We start from the raw sequence: 12,529 nt of genomic DNA on the forward strand, positions 1-12,529 counted from the left end.
GCAGGGAGGAAGCAGTTCCTGGGTGCATTGAGAAGGGAGTATAAAAAGGTGGGCACCATCTTAGTTCAGTGCAGAGAAGTCTGAGCAGAAGTGGCAGGGAGCAGGGGCTCTGCATGAGCTCTGCTCCGGAGACGGGCCTAGTAACAGAGGCCCAGGCCTGCAAGAGGGAGAAGGAAGGAAGAGGAGCGGAGAAGGCTCCAGGAACGAGGAATGAAGGGATCCCAGGGGTGCGGACGGGCGAGTCGCCACCGCACGCCCGAATCCACCTGCGTGGAGGGGTCAGGCCAAAGGGGGAGACCGGTCCCCGAACTAGTGGAGGCAGGAAACGACCCTCAGCTAGAAACCGGAGGCTCTGACATTTTATGTGGCGCAGCCCCTTGCTCCACCCGCTAGGAAGGCACCACATAGGGTCAGGGAAACTGGCGCCAAGTTTACCAAGAGGAGGCCCGAGGCAGCCGGACAGAAGTGTTGGTAAGAAAGGCCAGACAAAGAACACACAAAGGGGGTCCTGTGAAGCGCTCCAAAGTTATCTGGGAGTTGTCTGAGCCCCTCACCTGGTGAGCACAGTACGACGTGGGCAGCCGTTACCTGCAGACGTGGTCTGGATAATAAGAACTGTGAGTAAAGGCCCTGAACTGCATCACTGACTCCCTGTCGTTACTGCTGCTGCCCTGCACCATCACCCCCATCCTCCGCATACACTGCCCTGAGGCTATACTCCTCCCGTGGGGAGTTATGCTACGCTCTGCTGCACCCACAACACCAGCCTTAGCGGTCTGCCCTGTAGCGGCGGTTCACTCTGACCGCAATCCACGGGTGGCGTAGTCGGACATTTAAACATCAAAACCACATAAATAGTTCCTCCACTGGTTTGACCGCCCTGAGCCACGGAACCGGATCGCCGCCACGAAGACTACAACCACCAGCATCCACCAAAAAGGGTCCGGCTCCGGGTGTCCCAAGGCCCAGGGGGTGCGTCAGAACATTTTCATCACCTTTCACAATCACCAATGGGACAAGGCAGGGATGTCCTCTGTCCCCTCTCTTATACATCCTAGTGACGGAGCACCTGCTCTCATCAATTCGCCATAACCCCAATATTAGGTGGATTGAGGTGGGAGGCACCGAGTACAAGTGCTCTCTATTTGCTGATGATGTCCTAGTATATATCACTCAATCACATATATCCATCCCTGCTGTTATGGCTGAAATAGATCACTTTGTTACATGGTCAAATTTTAAAATCAATGCAGCGAAGTCTGAGGCCCTCAATGTCTCCCTCCCTAAATCCATATAGGATTCCATCCAGTCCAACTTTCCCTTTGCCTGGCCCTCACAGGGTATCAAATACTTAGGAATTCCTATTCATAGAGACCTCTCCCATCTATGTTATCTTAATTTTGGGCCCTTTATTGAACAATTCCATACAGACCACGGTTGGCAAGTTAGAACTGTAAGATTCACTACGTGAACCACTGGTGTTTTGTGGAAAAGCACATGTACACCGCGTTCCAAATTATTATGCAAAAAGTGTTTAGGAGTGATAAGGGAAGAATTTGTTTGTTTGTCAGTTAAACTCATTGATGGTGATGTGTGTCAGGGCTCTTTATATCACTGTAAGCAATTGCAGACACCTGTGCTAATTAGTTTGGCAGGTGTGTCCAATGAAAGGCAAGACTACTTAAGAAGGCTCTCTCACAATATTAAGCAGCCTACATTTTCTGCCAAAATGGGAAAGAAAAAGGATGTGTCGGCTGCTGAGAAGCAACAAATTGTGGAGTGTTTAGGTCAAGGCATGACTACAATCAACATTGTGCGATGATCAGGATGAAGTGTCTTGGCAATCAAGAAGTATGTAGCTGATTCACAGTACACACGTGTGCGTGCTGATAAGGGCAAATTGAGGACTCTTTCCTACAGGCAATTACGTCAGGTTGAAAGAGCAGCGGCAAAAAAGCCTTGTCATAGCAGCAGACAAGTTTTTGAAGCTGCTTGTGCCTCCAACGTCCCCCGAACAACAAGATGCAGGGTCCTTCAGAGTTTTGCAGCTGTGCATACGCCATCCTGTCGACCTCCTCTATCCACTTCACACAAGCAGAAACGGCTCCAGTGGGCCAAACATTACATGAAGACTGATTTCAAAACTGTTTTGTTCACGGATGAGTGCCGTGCAGCGCTCGATGGTCCAGATGAATTGAGTGGAGGATGGCTGGTTGATGGACACCCCACGCAAACACGGCTACAGCGCCAACAAGGAGGAGGTGGAGTAATGTTTTGGGCTGGAATCATGGGGAGAGAGATTGTCGGCCCCTTTAGGATCCCTGAAGGCGCTAAAGATGAACTCCATAATGTATGTGGATTTTCTCAAACAGCACTTCCTGCCATGGTTCAAGAAGAAGAACCGTGTATTTCACAGCAAGATCATTTTTCTGCATGATAATGCACCATCTCATGCTGCACATAAAACATCTGCATCTCTGGCTGATATGGGCATAAAAGGGGACAAACTTATGGTGTGACCCCCATGCTCCCCTGACCTCTACCCCATTCAGAACCTTTGGAGCATCATTAAAAGGAGTGTCTATGATGGCGGGAGGCAGTTCACATCTAAGCAACAGCTCTGGGAGGGTATTCTGTCCTCATGCAAAACAATTGAAGCAGAAACCATCCAAAACCTGACAAATTCAATGGACGAGAGAGTTCAGAAGCTCCTTTCGAACAAGGGGTCCTATGTGAAAATGTAACATCACCTAGAATAAAGTTTTGAGTTGAAAACTGTTTGATTTCAGTTTCTAACAACCTGCTAATGCTTATAATTTCAAAAATGACCATTTTTTTGGTCTTTATTAAAATGAAAAGGTTGATCGAAAAGTTTGGGGGATCTAAGAGTGTGGCAACCCAGTAGTCATGATTACTTCGAATTCTGACAATATGAGGGTCATGCTGCAGGTAGTGCAGCAAGAAGGCACTTATGTGTCTTGCGCATCTCGGAGCCCCAAAATTATTTTCCGGGCTAGATGCAGCTAAAAATTATTTTTAATTTTAAATCTGGTGAAGCTTATTATAGATGGCCTAATAGGATCAGTGCTGCACACTGCTACAAAGCCCAAATTATTTTCCAGTCAAGATACAGATAAACATGATTAGTAATTTGAAAGCTTAAAACGGTTGGTAGGGTGATTTTAACCAATCATCAAGCTTTTACTCTCCCCAGGATGACACAGGGGTAGAAAAGTCATTTCGGATCCATGATTTGTTCATCTTTATGAACGTGAGTCTGTCTACATTATCAGTGGAGAGCCGCGTGCGCTTATCTGTCAGCACACCACCAGCAGCGCTGAACACACGTTCAGACAGAACGCTGGCTGCGGGGCATGACAAGATCTCCAAGGCGTAAGTGGCTAGCTCCGGCCATTTATCCAGATTGGAAGCCCAAAAAGAGCAAGGGTCCAGTGACACAGTCGTGGCTTCAATGTTTACTTGGAGATACTCCTGTACCATCGTCTCTAGTCGTTGACTATGTGTCAGACTTCTTGTCTCCTGTGGCCTTGCAAAGGATGGGCTAAAAAAGTGGTGAAATGATTCCGCAAAATTGATGTTACCAGCAGATACTGTGGTTCTGTTACGGTTTGAGTGCTGAACACTTGACGGTCCCACGGTTGGCAAGTTGGAACTGTGAGATTCACTACGTGCACCACTGGTATTTTGTGGAAAAGCACATGTAAGATTCTGCAACAGTCTCTGCTGACACTCCTGCATGCGTGCATCCCTTTCTATGGCAGGAATAATTTCTGCAAATTTACTTTTGTACCGGGGATCTAACAGTGTGGCAACCCAGTAGTCAGGATTATTTCTAATTCTCACAATTCGAGGGTCATGTTGCAGGTAGTGCAGCAAGAAGGCACTCATGTGTGTTGCGCATCCAGGAGCACCAAGTCCCTGTTGTGTTGGTGGCGAGGTAACAATCATGCTTCCTTCCTCTGTCCTCTCCCCCCAACCTCGCACAACAGAAATGTGATCAAGGTCTCCCTCATCTGATGAGTCTTCCATCAGTTCGTCCTCCACTTCTTCCTGGGCTCCTGCACCTTCCTCACTAGTTTGGCTGCTACCATGCGCCCTGGTAAAATCATCTCCCCCACCCTCACATGCCTGCCGCCCTGGTGCTGCCGACCGTCTGGACCTTGCAGATGTTAGCCCTTCCGCATACAACTCCTCCTCCTCTACTTCCTCCACCTCCTCTTGTGCCACCACCTGACTCCGAATTCTGTTTAACATGTGCTCCAGCATGTAAATCACCGGAATAGTCATGCTGATAATGGCATCGTCAGCACTAAACATCTTCGTCGCCATTTCAAAACTGTGCAGAAGGGTGCATAGGTCCCTGATCTGAGACCACTCCTCCAGCGTGATTTGCCCCACCTCTGAATCTCGTTGGCCCAGGCTATACGTCAGAACGTATTGCACCAGGGCTTGTCGGTGCTGCCACAGTCGCTGCAACATGTGCAGAGTTGAATTCCACCGGGTAGGCACATCGCATTTTAGCCGGTGAAGTGGCAGGCCCAACGACTTCTGTAGAGATGTAAGTCGCTGAGCTGCGGGATGCGAACGGCGGAAGTGAGCACACAGCGACCGTGCCCTCTGCAGAAGGCCATCTAGTCTGGGATAGTGGGCTAAAAATTGCTGGACAACCAGGTTCAACACGTGAGCCATACAAGGCACGTGTGTGACATTGCCCCGGCGAAGGGCCGCACCCAGGTTTGCAGCATTGTCGCACACGGCCTTCCCTGGTTTCAGGTCCAGTGGAGACAACCATTCATGAAATTGGTTCTCCAGAGCTGACCACAACTCCTCAGCTGTGTGACTCACATTTCCCAGACATTTCAATGTAAAAACCGCCTGATGACGTTGAGCCCTACTGCCAGCATAGTAAGGAGGTGTGCAGGATCCCTTCTGCGCAGTTAGAAAGCTTGTGGCATGACCAGACAGGCTTTGGGTGCAGGTGGAAGACCGAGAGGAGGTTGAGGAGGCAGAAGCAGTGGAGGTTGTGTGCGACATGCTGGTGGAGCGCAGGCACACCTTTCCTTGAGAAGTAGTGCCGACTGGGCATCTGGTACTGGGGCACTGCGACGAACATAAGGTCTCGAAAATTCTCTGTGTCCACCAGGCGGAAAGGCAGCATTTCTGTAGCCAAGAGCTTGCAGATGGTGAAATTCAACCTCTTAGCTTTCTCATGGCTAGGAGGAAATGGTCTTTTACTTGTCCACATCTGAGGGACCGAGGGCTGGCTATTGTGCTTAGACGGGGTTGATAAGGGTGTCCCCGGCAAACTGCCGGTCTGTGAGGAAGATGCAGGCGGACATGTTAGGTTGCCTTGATCCAAAAGTGGTGCTATCGATGTCGGACAGCGCTCAAGACCAGCTGGTGTTACCACCTCCAAAGAAAATGATGACCTGCCAATCACGCTGGCTGTTGCGGGTAAAGAGGTGGCAGGTCTGCGCCCCAAAACAGGTGTGACTGCTGTCCCCCCAGTCACAGAGGATGAAGAGGCCGCGGATGCACAAGATATGGCAGACGGTGGTTGGCCCGGCCGGCTAGACCGCATTGTAGCACACTGAGCTTCCCACTGCAACTTATGCTTCATGTCCATGTGCCGGTTCATGCATGAAGTACTCAAACTATGTATTTTTTGGCCTCTACTTAGCTTTTGCTGACAAATGTTACAGATAACACGAGTTGGGTCATCTTTATCGATCTGAAAAAATGCCCAGGCTATGCAAGGCTTAGCACCCATGCGACCTGAAGAGCCACCACGACTTGTGGTGAGAGGCAGAGTTGTGTTTGAGGATGCAGTTGTTGACGTGCTTCCAGTACTACGTCTCTGTCCAGGAAGGCGCAACCTGACCTCGTCGTCACTAGCATCTTCCTCCACCTCCTCTGCTGACCTCATCTCTTGGCTGACTGTGGGTTGACAGTAAGTGGGATCTCCGACCTCATCATCATCACCCTGTGCGTTATCACACCCGTCGTCCTCAGAGCCAACCTGTTCCTGCCCTGACAAATAACTAAAGTTGTCACTCCAATCAGGTATTTGAGTCTTATCATCATCTTCCTCATTGTCTCCACCAACAGGAGTTACAGTTTGGGAATGAGGGTCTACATTATGGTCAGAACCTTCTGCGTCTGGTCCTGGATCCGACTCATAAAGATTCTGGGCATCAGTGCAGATCATTTCCTCGTCTGGATTCACAGAAGCGCTGGAGTCGACCTCTGATTCCCAGGCTATAGTATGAGTAAACAGCTCTGCAGACTCAACCATCTGTTCTACCTCATACTCAGACGGGCAGCTGGAGATTTGGGAGCTGTGAGGATGCAAGTGCGATTTGGGTGACACCTTTGAGGACTGGAGTATTTGTGGTGTTGAAGTTGATGTGGAGGAGAGCCCACTTAAAGGAGCACTTGATATCCATTGAAGCACCTGCTGTTTTTGTGCCTCATCTGGAATTTGTAGCGATTGGCGTGGCCGTAAGAAAGGGATCTTATCACATTGTCCGCTAAAAGAAGTAGACATTTTAGTTTGGCTGGAAGATGGTCTTTCTTCTGCACCTACCCCACGGACACAACCTTTTTTCCCCTTCCCAACACGCCTATTCCCCTTTCCACCAGCAGCAGGCCTTTTTCCACTCATTTTGGTGGTTAACTAATTCACAACTCTGGAGTTGTTTGCACAAAAAAACAATGGATGGTAACCGAGCAGAGCTGAGTGGCCAAACTGTGGTATTAGGCCAAAACTATTGGCTAGGTTAGATGCAGAAAAAAATTATTTTTAATTTGCAACCTGATGGAGGTCAGTATAGATGGACTAATAGACCAAGTCCCACACACCGCTAGAAGCCCAAATATTTTTTCAGAGCTAGATGCAGAAAATTTTTTTATTCAATTTGCAACCTGATGGAGGTCAGTATAGATGGACTAATAGACCAAGTCCCACACACTGCTAGAAGCCCAAATATTTTTTCAGAGCTAGATGCAGAAAAAAATTATTTTTAATTTGCAACCTGATGGAGGTCAGTATAGATGGACTAATAGACCAAGTCCCACACACCGCTAGAAGCCCAAATATTTTTTCAGAGCTAGATGCAGAAAAAAATTATTTTTAATTTGCAACCTGATGGAGGTCAGTATAGATGGACTAAAAGACCAAGTCCCACACACCGCTAGAAGCCCAAATATTTTTTCAGAGCTAGATGCAGAAAAAAATTATATTCAATTTGCAACCTGCTGGAGGTCAGTATAGAAGGACTAATAGAACAAGTCCCACACACTGCTAGAAGCCCAAATATTTTTTCAGAGCTAAATGAAGAAAAAAATTATTTTTAATTTGCAACCTGATGGAGGTCAGTATAGATAGACTAATAGACCAAGTCCCACACACTGCTAGAAGCCCAAATATTTTTTCAGAGCTAGATGCAGAAAAAAATTATTTTTAATTTGCAACCTGATGGAGGTCAGTATAGATGGACTAATAGACCAAGTCCCACACACTGCTAGAAGCCCAAATATTTTTTCAGAGCTAGATGCAGAAAAAAATTATTTTTAATTTGCAACCTGATGGAGGTCAGTATAGATGGACTAATAGACCAAGTCCCACACACCGCTAGAAGCCCAAATATTTTTTCAGAGCTAGATGCAGAAAAAAATTATATTCAATTTGCAACCTGCTGGAGGTCAGTATAGAAGGACTAATAGAACAAGTCCCACACACTGCTAGAAGCCCAAATATTTTTTCAGAGCTAAATGAAGAAAAAAATTATTTTTAATTTGCAACCTGATGGAGGTCAGTATAGATGGACTAATAGACCAAGTCCCACACACTGCTAGAAGCCCAAATATTTTTTCAGAGCTAGATGCAGAAAAAAATTATATTCAGTTTGCAACCTGATGGAGGTCAGTATAGATGGACTAATAGAATGATGCTATGCCCAAAAGATTTTACTTCACTAGGTGCAGTAAAAAAATTGGTATTCTATACACAGGTGGTATATCTTGCAACACAGATAGGCTACTCCACTGACTAACACACTCTGCAATAGGCCAAAAAGGATTAGCTTTGCTAGATTCAGCCAAATGCTGTGAAAAAACTTGCACAGCACTGGCACAGACCTGCCTGGCAAAAACTGATAGGAACTGATGTAACCTAGTCCTGAAAAGGACTCCAATTACAATTAGTCTTTACTCCCACAATCTATCTATTTAAGAGCACAGACCTGCCTGATAAAAGTCGTAGGAAATGCTGTAACCTAGTCCTTAAAAGGACTGCAATCACAACTATTCCCTACTCCCAAGCTATCTGTATATTTGTGCGAAAATTGGCTTGAAATTAACAAGGTATAGCGCACACAGCAACAGCGGTGCCGTCTAACATGCAGCTGCAGCAGTGAGAAAATGGTGGCGACGGGGAAAATGGCTTGGTCTTATAGGGCAAGGACATGTGACATACACTGCCAATGACACATGCCCTTGCTTGTGTGAAAAAAAGCACTTCGCTCCGTGTGTGCGCTGCTGATAGGCTGACAGATTGCACCTCCCCACTGCAAATGCGGGAAAGAGAAAAAAAAATGGAGATCTTCATTGTTCCTGCAGAGATCCATCCCCTGCCCCTCCCCCCACCCCGCTGTACACTCAAACTGCGTATTAACATTAATTTTCATCATTACTGAGAAAAAATCCAGTTATGATTTTGGTGCACGAACAGTTATCGAACATAACCTCGAACAGCCGAATTTTTATCAAATTGTTCGTGTTCGCCGAACGGCTCGAACACCGCCCAAAACAGCTCGAATTTGAGATTGGCGAACAGTTCGAGTAGAACAACGCTCATCTCTAGTCATAAGGAAGCTCTCTCAGCTACCTCCTTATGGACATATTCCAGCCAGGTTGATCCCATATTTGTTCACAAGGACCTCCACATCTGGCTAACACTGAGACTGGCTTAAAATCCACTTTCTATAGGTCCCAACTTGCCTGTTATGAGGAAGGACTGCTGCCACTGTTACTTGCTTGCTGGAAACTTGCTACCTTGTAGGTCTGCTCTTCACACACACACGATTATGACCCGAACTGACTGAGGGTGTCCTGTCTTCTCTCTAGTTCAACCAAGACTAACTATGAAACCAAGAAGTAATCAGTAATGAACATTACTCTTCTCCAACTATGGGCTCTCCCTCAGTTAACCCTGTAGCCCCTGACTATCAGGAAACTGCAGCCTACATGAGTAGAAGCACAATAAAACACAGGTCACATTAGATATAATGACAGGGGTCGTCAGAGAAGGTGTAGAGCCATCTTCTCCACTTTTACAATGGCATACTTTGTGACCTTGAACGTGCATGCACAGAAACATTCCAGACCTCATCACAGCCAGAAATTTCGGCCAGGGGTGAAGAGGAATTCAGCATGAGTGGTGGTGATAAGACGGTGCGACAAGGACTGGAGGGTGAGGTGAGCAGTAAGGTGAATATAAGTACTTTTTTTTATTATAAACCTTTTCTTGCCCTTTACAGTTCACCAAAATGTAGGCCAGCGGCTGCTATTTTACTGAATCCATGCAAAAGCGAATTACAGAAAAATCTACAATTTAGCTTGTGTGGATTTTTGTAATATTCAAGTAAAAGTCATCTCCTCTCGAATTTATTCACTCTTCTCTAGTCAGCATGCATGCTTGCAGATGCACATTCAAGCACCAGACTCTGGATGCACAGCGCTCCGTGTAAGGTGTCTATAGACTTTACCGCACGGATGAGTGGGTGTAAGAAAATACAGTGCATTCACTCGGCAAAATATCATTGTCATGACTAGTGCTTAAATATAAAGTGCTAATTACTAAAAGTCTAGACCTGCTTTAAAAATAACCTATTCCAAGTGTTCATTCTGTTTAAATAATGTGCGTCACGTTTTGTCTCTTGTCTTTTTCTAGTGCATCTCCAATTGTAGAAATCTCGGAATTTCAAGCTCTGACATTGCCTCCCTTGTTTCTTTTTACGACGATGAGACTTTTATGATATTTCATAATTCCTTTGAAATCAACTTGGACTTCAGCAAAAAAAATTCTACTTTTATCCATACATGTATGGAATATGTCATCATTTTCCAACTTTTCTACTGACATGTACCTGTGACACCCCAGGGGTCTGGTTGTCACAGTGATAGAGATATTACGTCTGAGAGCAGGTGGGAGGTCCTTTGGTCAGGGATCCTGTGCATGCCACACCTCCTGCCCAGCCTTGGGAGGGGAAGAACTTCCCCTGTATAAACCCGGGGCTGAGGCAGAGTGATTGAGTCCAGGAAGAGCAGAGACAAGAGCAGCATAGGAAGCAGCAGAGTCACAAGGAGTCAGGGGCTGGCAGCTAAAGAGCTCGCCCTGACTAAGAAGATTCTTTACCGGACCCGGAGTCCGAGGCTGTGGGGACTAACTTCTACCCAGCAGCAGAATCCGTCAGGCAGGGGATTTCAGGTCCCCTGGCCCAGAAGCCCGAAGGCCCCGAGTCACCGGCCATACGGGTGAGCACCACACGGTACACTCAGGGACGTGGGCTACTTACATCAGCTTCTAGCAAGGTAGCCAGAAGAGTACAGTCAGCTTGGGAGGCCTACAACTACGCCTGGCCAGGGGAGATCCCATCTGCTCAAGGACTGACCAGGCCCCGTTCGCTAGCAAGTACTCCGGGAGGGTCTATCGTTGTTATCAGTAAAGACCCTGAACGCTACCATACCGTCTCTGAGTGGTTCCTGCTACCCCCATCATCCACGTCGGCTGCCCTGAGGCCATACCCCTCCCGTTGGGGGTTATACTATCACGCTGCACCATCCTTCCACCGGCCTCAGCGGTCTGCCCTGCAGCAGCAGCCCCCTGGCTGCATTCAACGGGTGGCGTAGTCATCAACCGTTTTCTACCGCTAACAGACTGCCGTCCAGTTCGACTCCCTGGGCACGGACCGGGTCACCGCCACGAGACTACAACCCTAAACAGATCCGGCTCCGGGTAAGCTCCCGCGTGCGCAACGCAGCGCGACACAGGCCCAGGGGCGCGTCAACTTTGGCGTAGTCGGCAGGATCACGTGCCCGCAACCACCGGGTACTGCGTGCCTGAAAAGCAAAGACTGTTCAAACTTACCAGTGGTGAAGATTCCCGCCATCGGTGAAGTTTCCCGCCATCCGGCGCCATCTTCAGCCTTCTTCCCGCCATCCGTGGAGTTTTCCCGCCATTGGACGCCATCTTGAGGACGCCGCGCGGGAAGAAGAGGGGCGTGGACTCCGAAAGCGCGCGAGAACTGAAGCCCCGCCTCACGTCCGGACGTTGCGTAAGGTCCTGGAAGGAGCCCAGCAGACGCCGACGTCACAGGAGCGCGACGGAAGGTCCTCAACCCTGACGATCCACTGCGGAGCCGCGGCCTACGGAAGAGGATCATCGCAAGGTAGGCCACGGTCCACTAGGGGGGAGGAAGATGTCGGATACGGAGGAGAGCTTCACTACCTCGACCCCCGCCAGCGCCACCGCTGCTGCAGTTATGCCCTTCACCATGCCATATATCCCGGGAGCAGCTTGGCTACCCCAGTACTCAGGGGAGTCACATACCCTGCATGACTTTAGAGAAAAGCTGGATAGCCTCTTCCAGGTGTACCCCCTCACAGAAGAGCAAAAAGTGAGCATCCTGGTGGCCCAACTAATCGGGGCAGCCAAAAGAGAAGTAAAATCTTGGCCACCTGGGAGGAGGACTGTCGCAGAGATACTAACCCGGCTGAGGGACACCTTCGATACCCGCACCTCAGCCGAGATCAAGCTTAGATTCTACGGGTGCAAGCAGCGAGCGCATGAGAGTATAAGGGACTATGCACTAAACCTACAAGAGGCCCTGAGGGCCATAAAGCAGACCGACCCTGATGGGGTGGGAAACGAGGACAGGCTGTTGACTGAACAATTTATAGAGGGTTTATATTGCAATGCCCACCGAACCCAGTTGCGGGCAATGGCCTTACAGGATCCCCATCTGGACTTTGCACAGTTCAAGGATAGAGCTATCCGGGTGCTCCGAGAACCAGCACCGGGTGGCGTTGTGACCCACAGGCGCCCAGCTATTACTTACCACCAGGAGGCGGCGCCCTTGTCGGCAGGGCCTGTGGGAGCTGATGCGCAGGCTTTGGACAATGACCCGGCTCCAGACCTACACCATCAGGTCCAAGAGCTAGTTAAGAGCGTTGCTGCGCTAACCCGAACTGTGCAGTCTTTACAGGTTTCCACTCCAGGGAAGATCCAGCTGGCATCCGGACCGGAGGACATCCCGTGGCGTCGACCAAGGAGGACCCCACCGGCCAGAGGAAGACCCAGTGACCGATACAGCGAGGACGGACGACCCATCTGCCGCCGCTGCAATCAACCCGGACATATGGAAAGGTACTGTTCTTTAAACGGGCACAACCTGGGGTAGAGGGCCAACCCCCAGGAAAAAGATCACCAGGCCCATCGAACTGGCGC

Source organism: Phyllobates terribilis, unplaced genomic scaffold (genome assembly GCF_046119375.1).
Source record: "Phyllobates terribilis strain yellow unplaced genomic scaffold, ASM4611937v1 Scaffold_12__6_contigs__length_324123572, whole genome shotgun sequence".
Taxonomy (NCBI): domain Eukaryota; kingdom Metazoa; phylum Chordata; class Amphibia; order Anura; family Dendrobatidae; genus Phyllobates; species Phyllobates terribilis.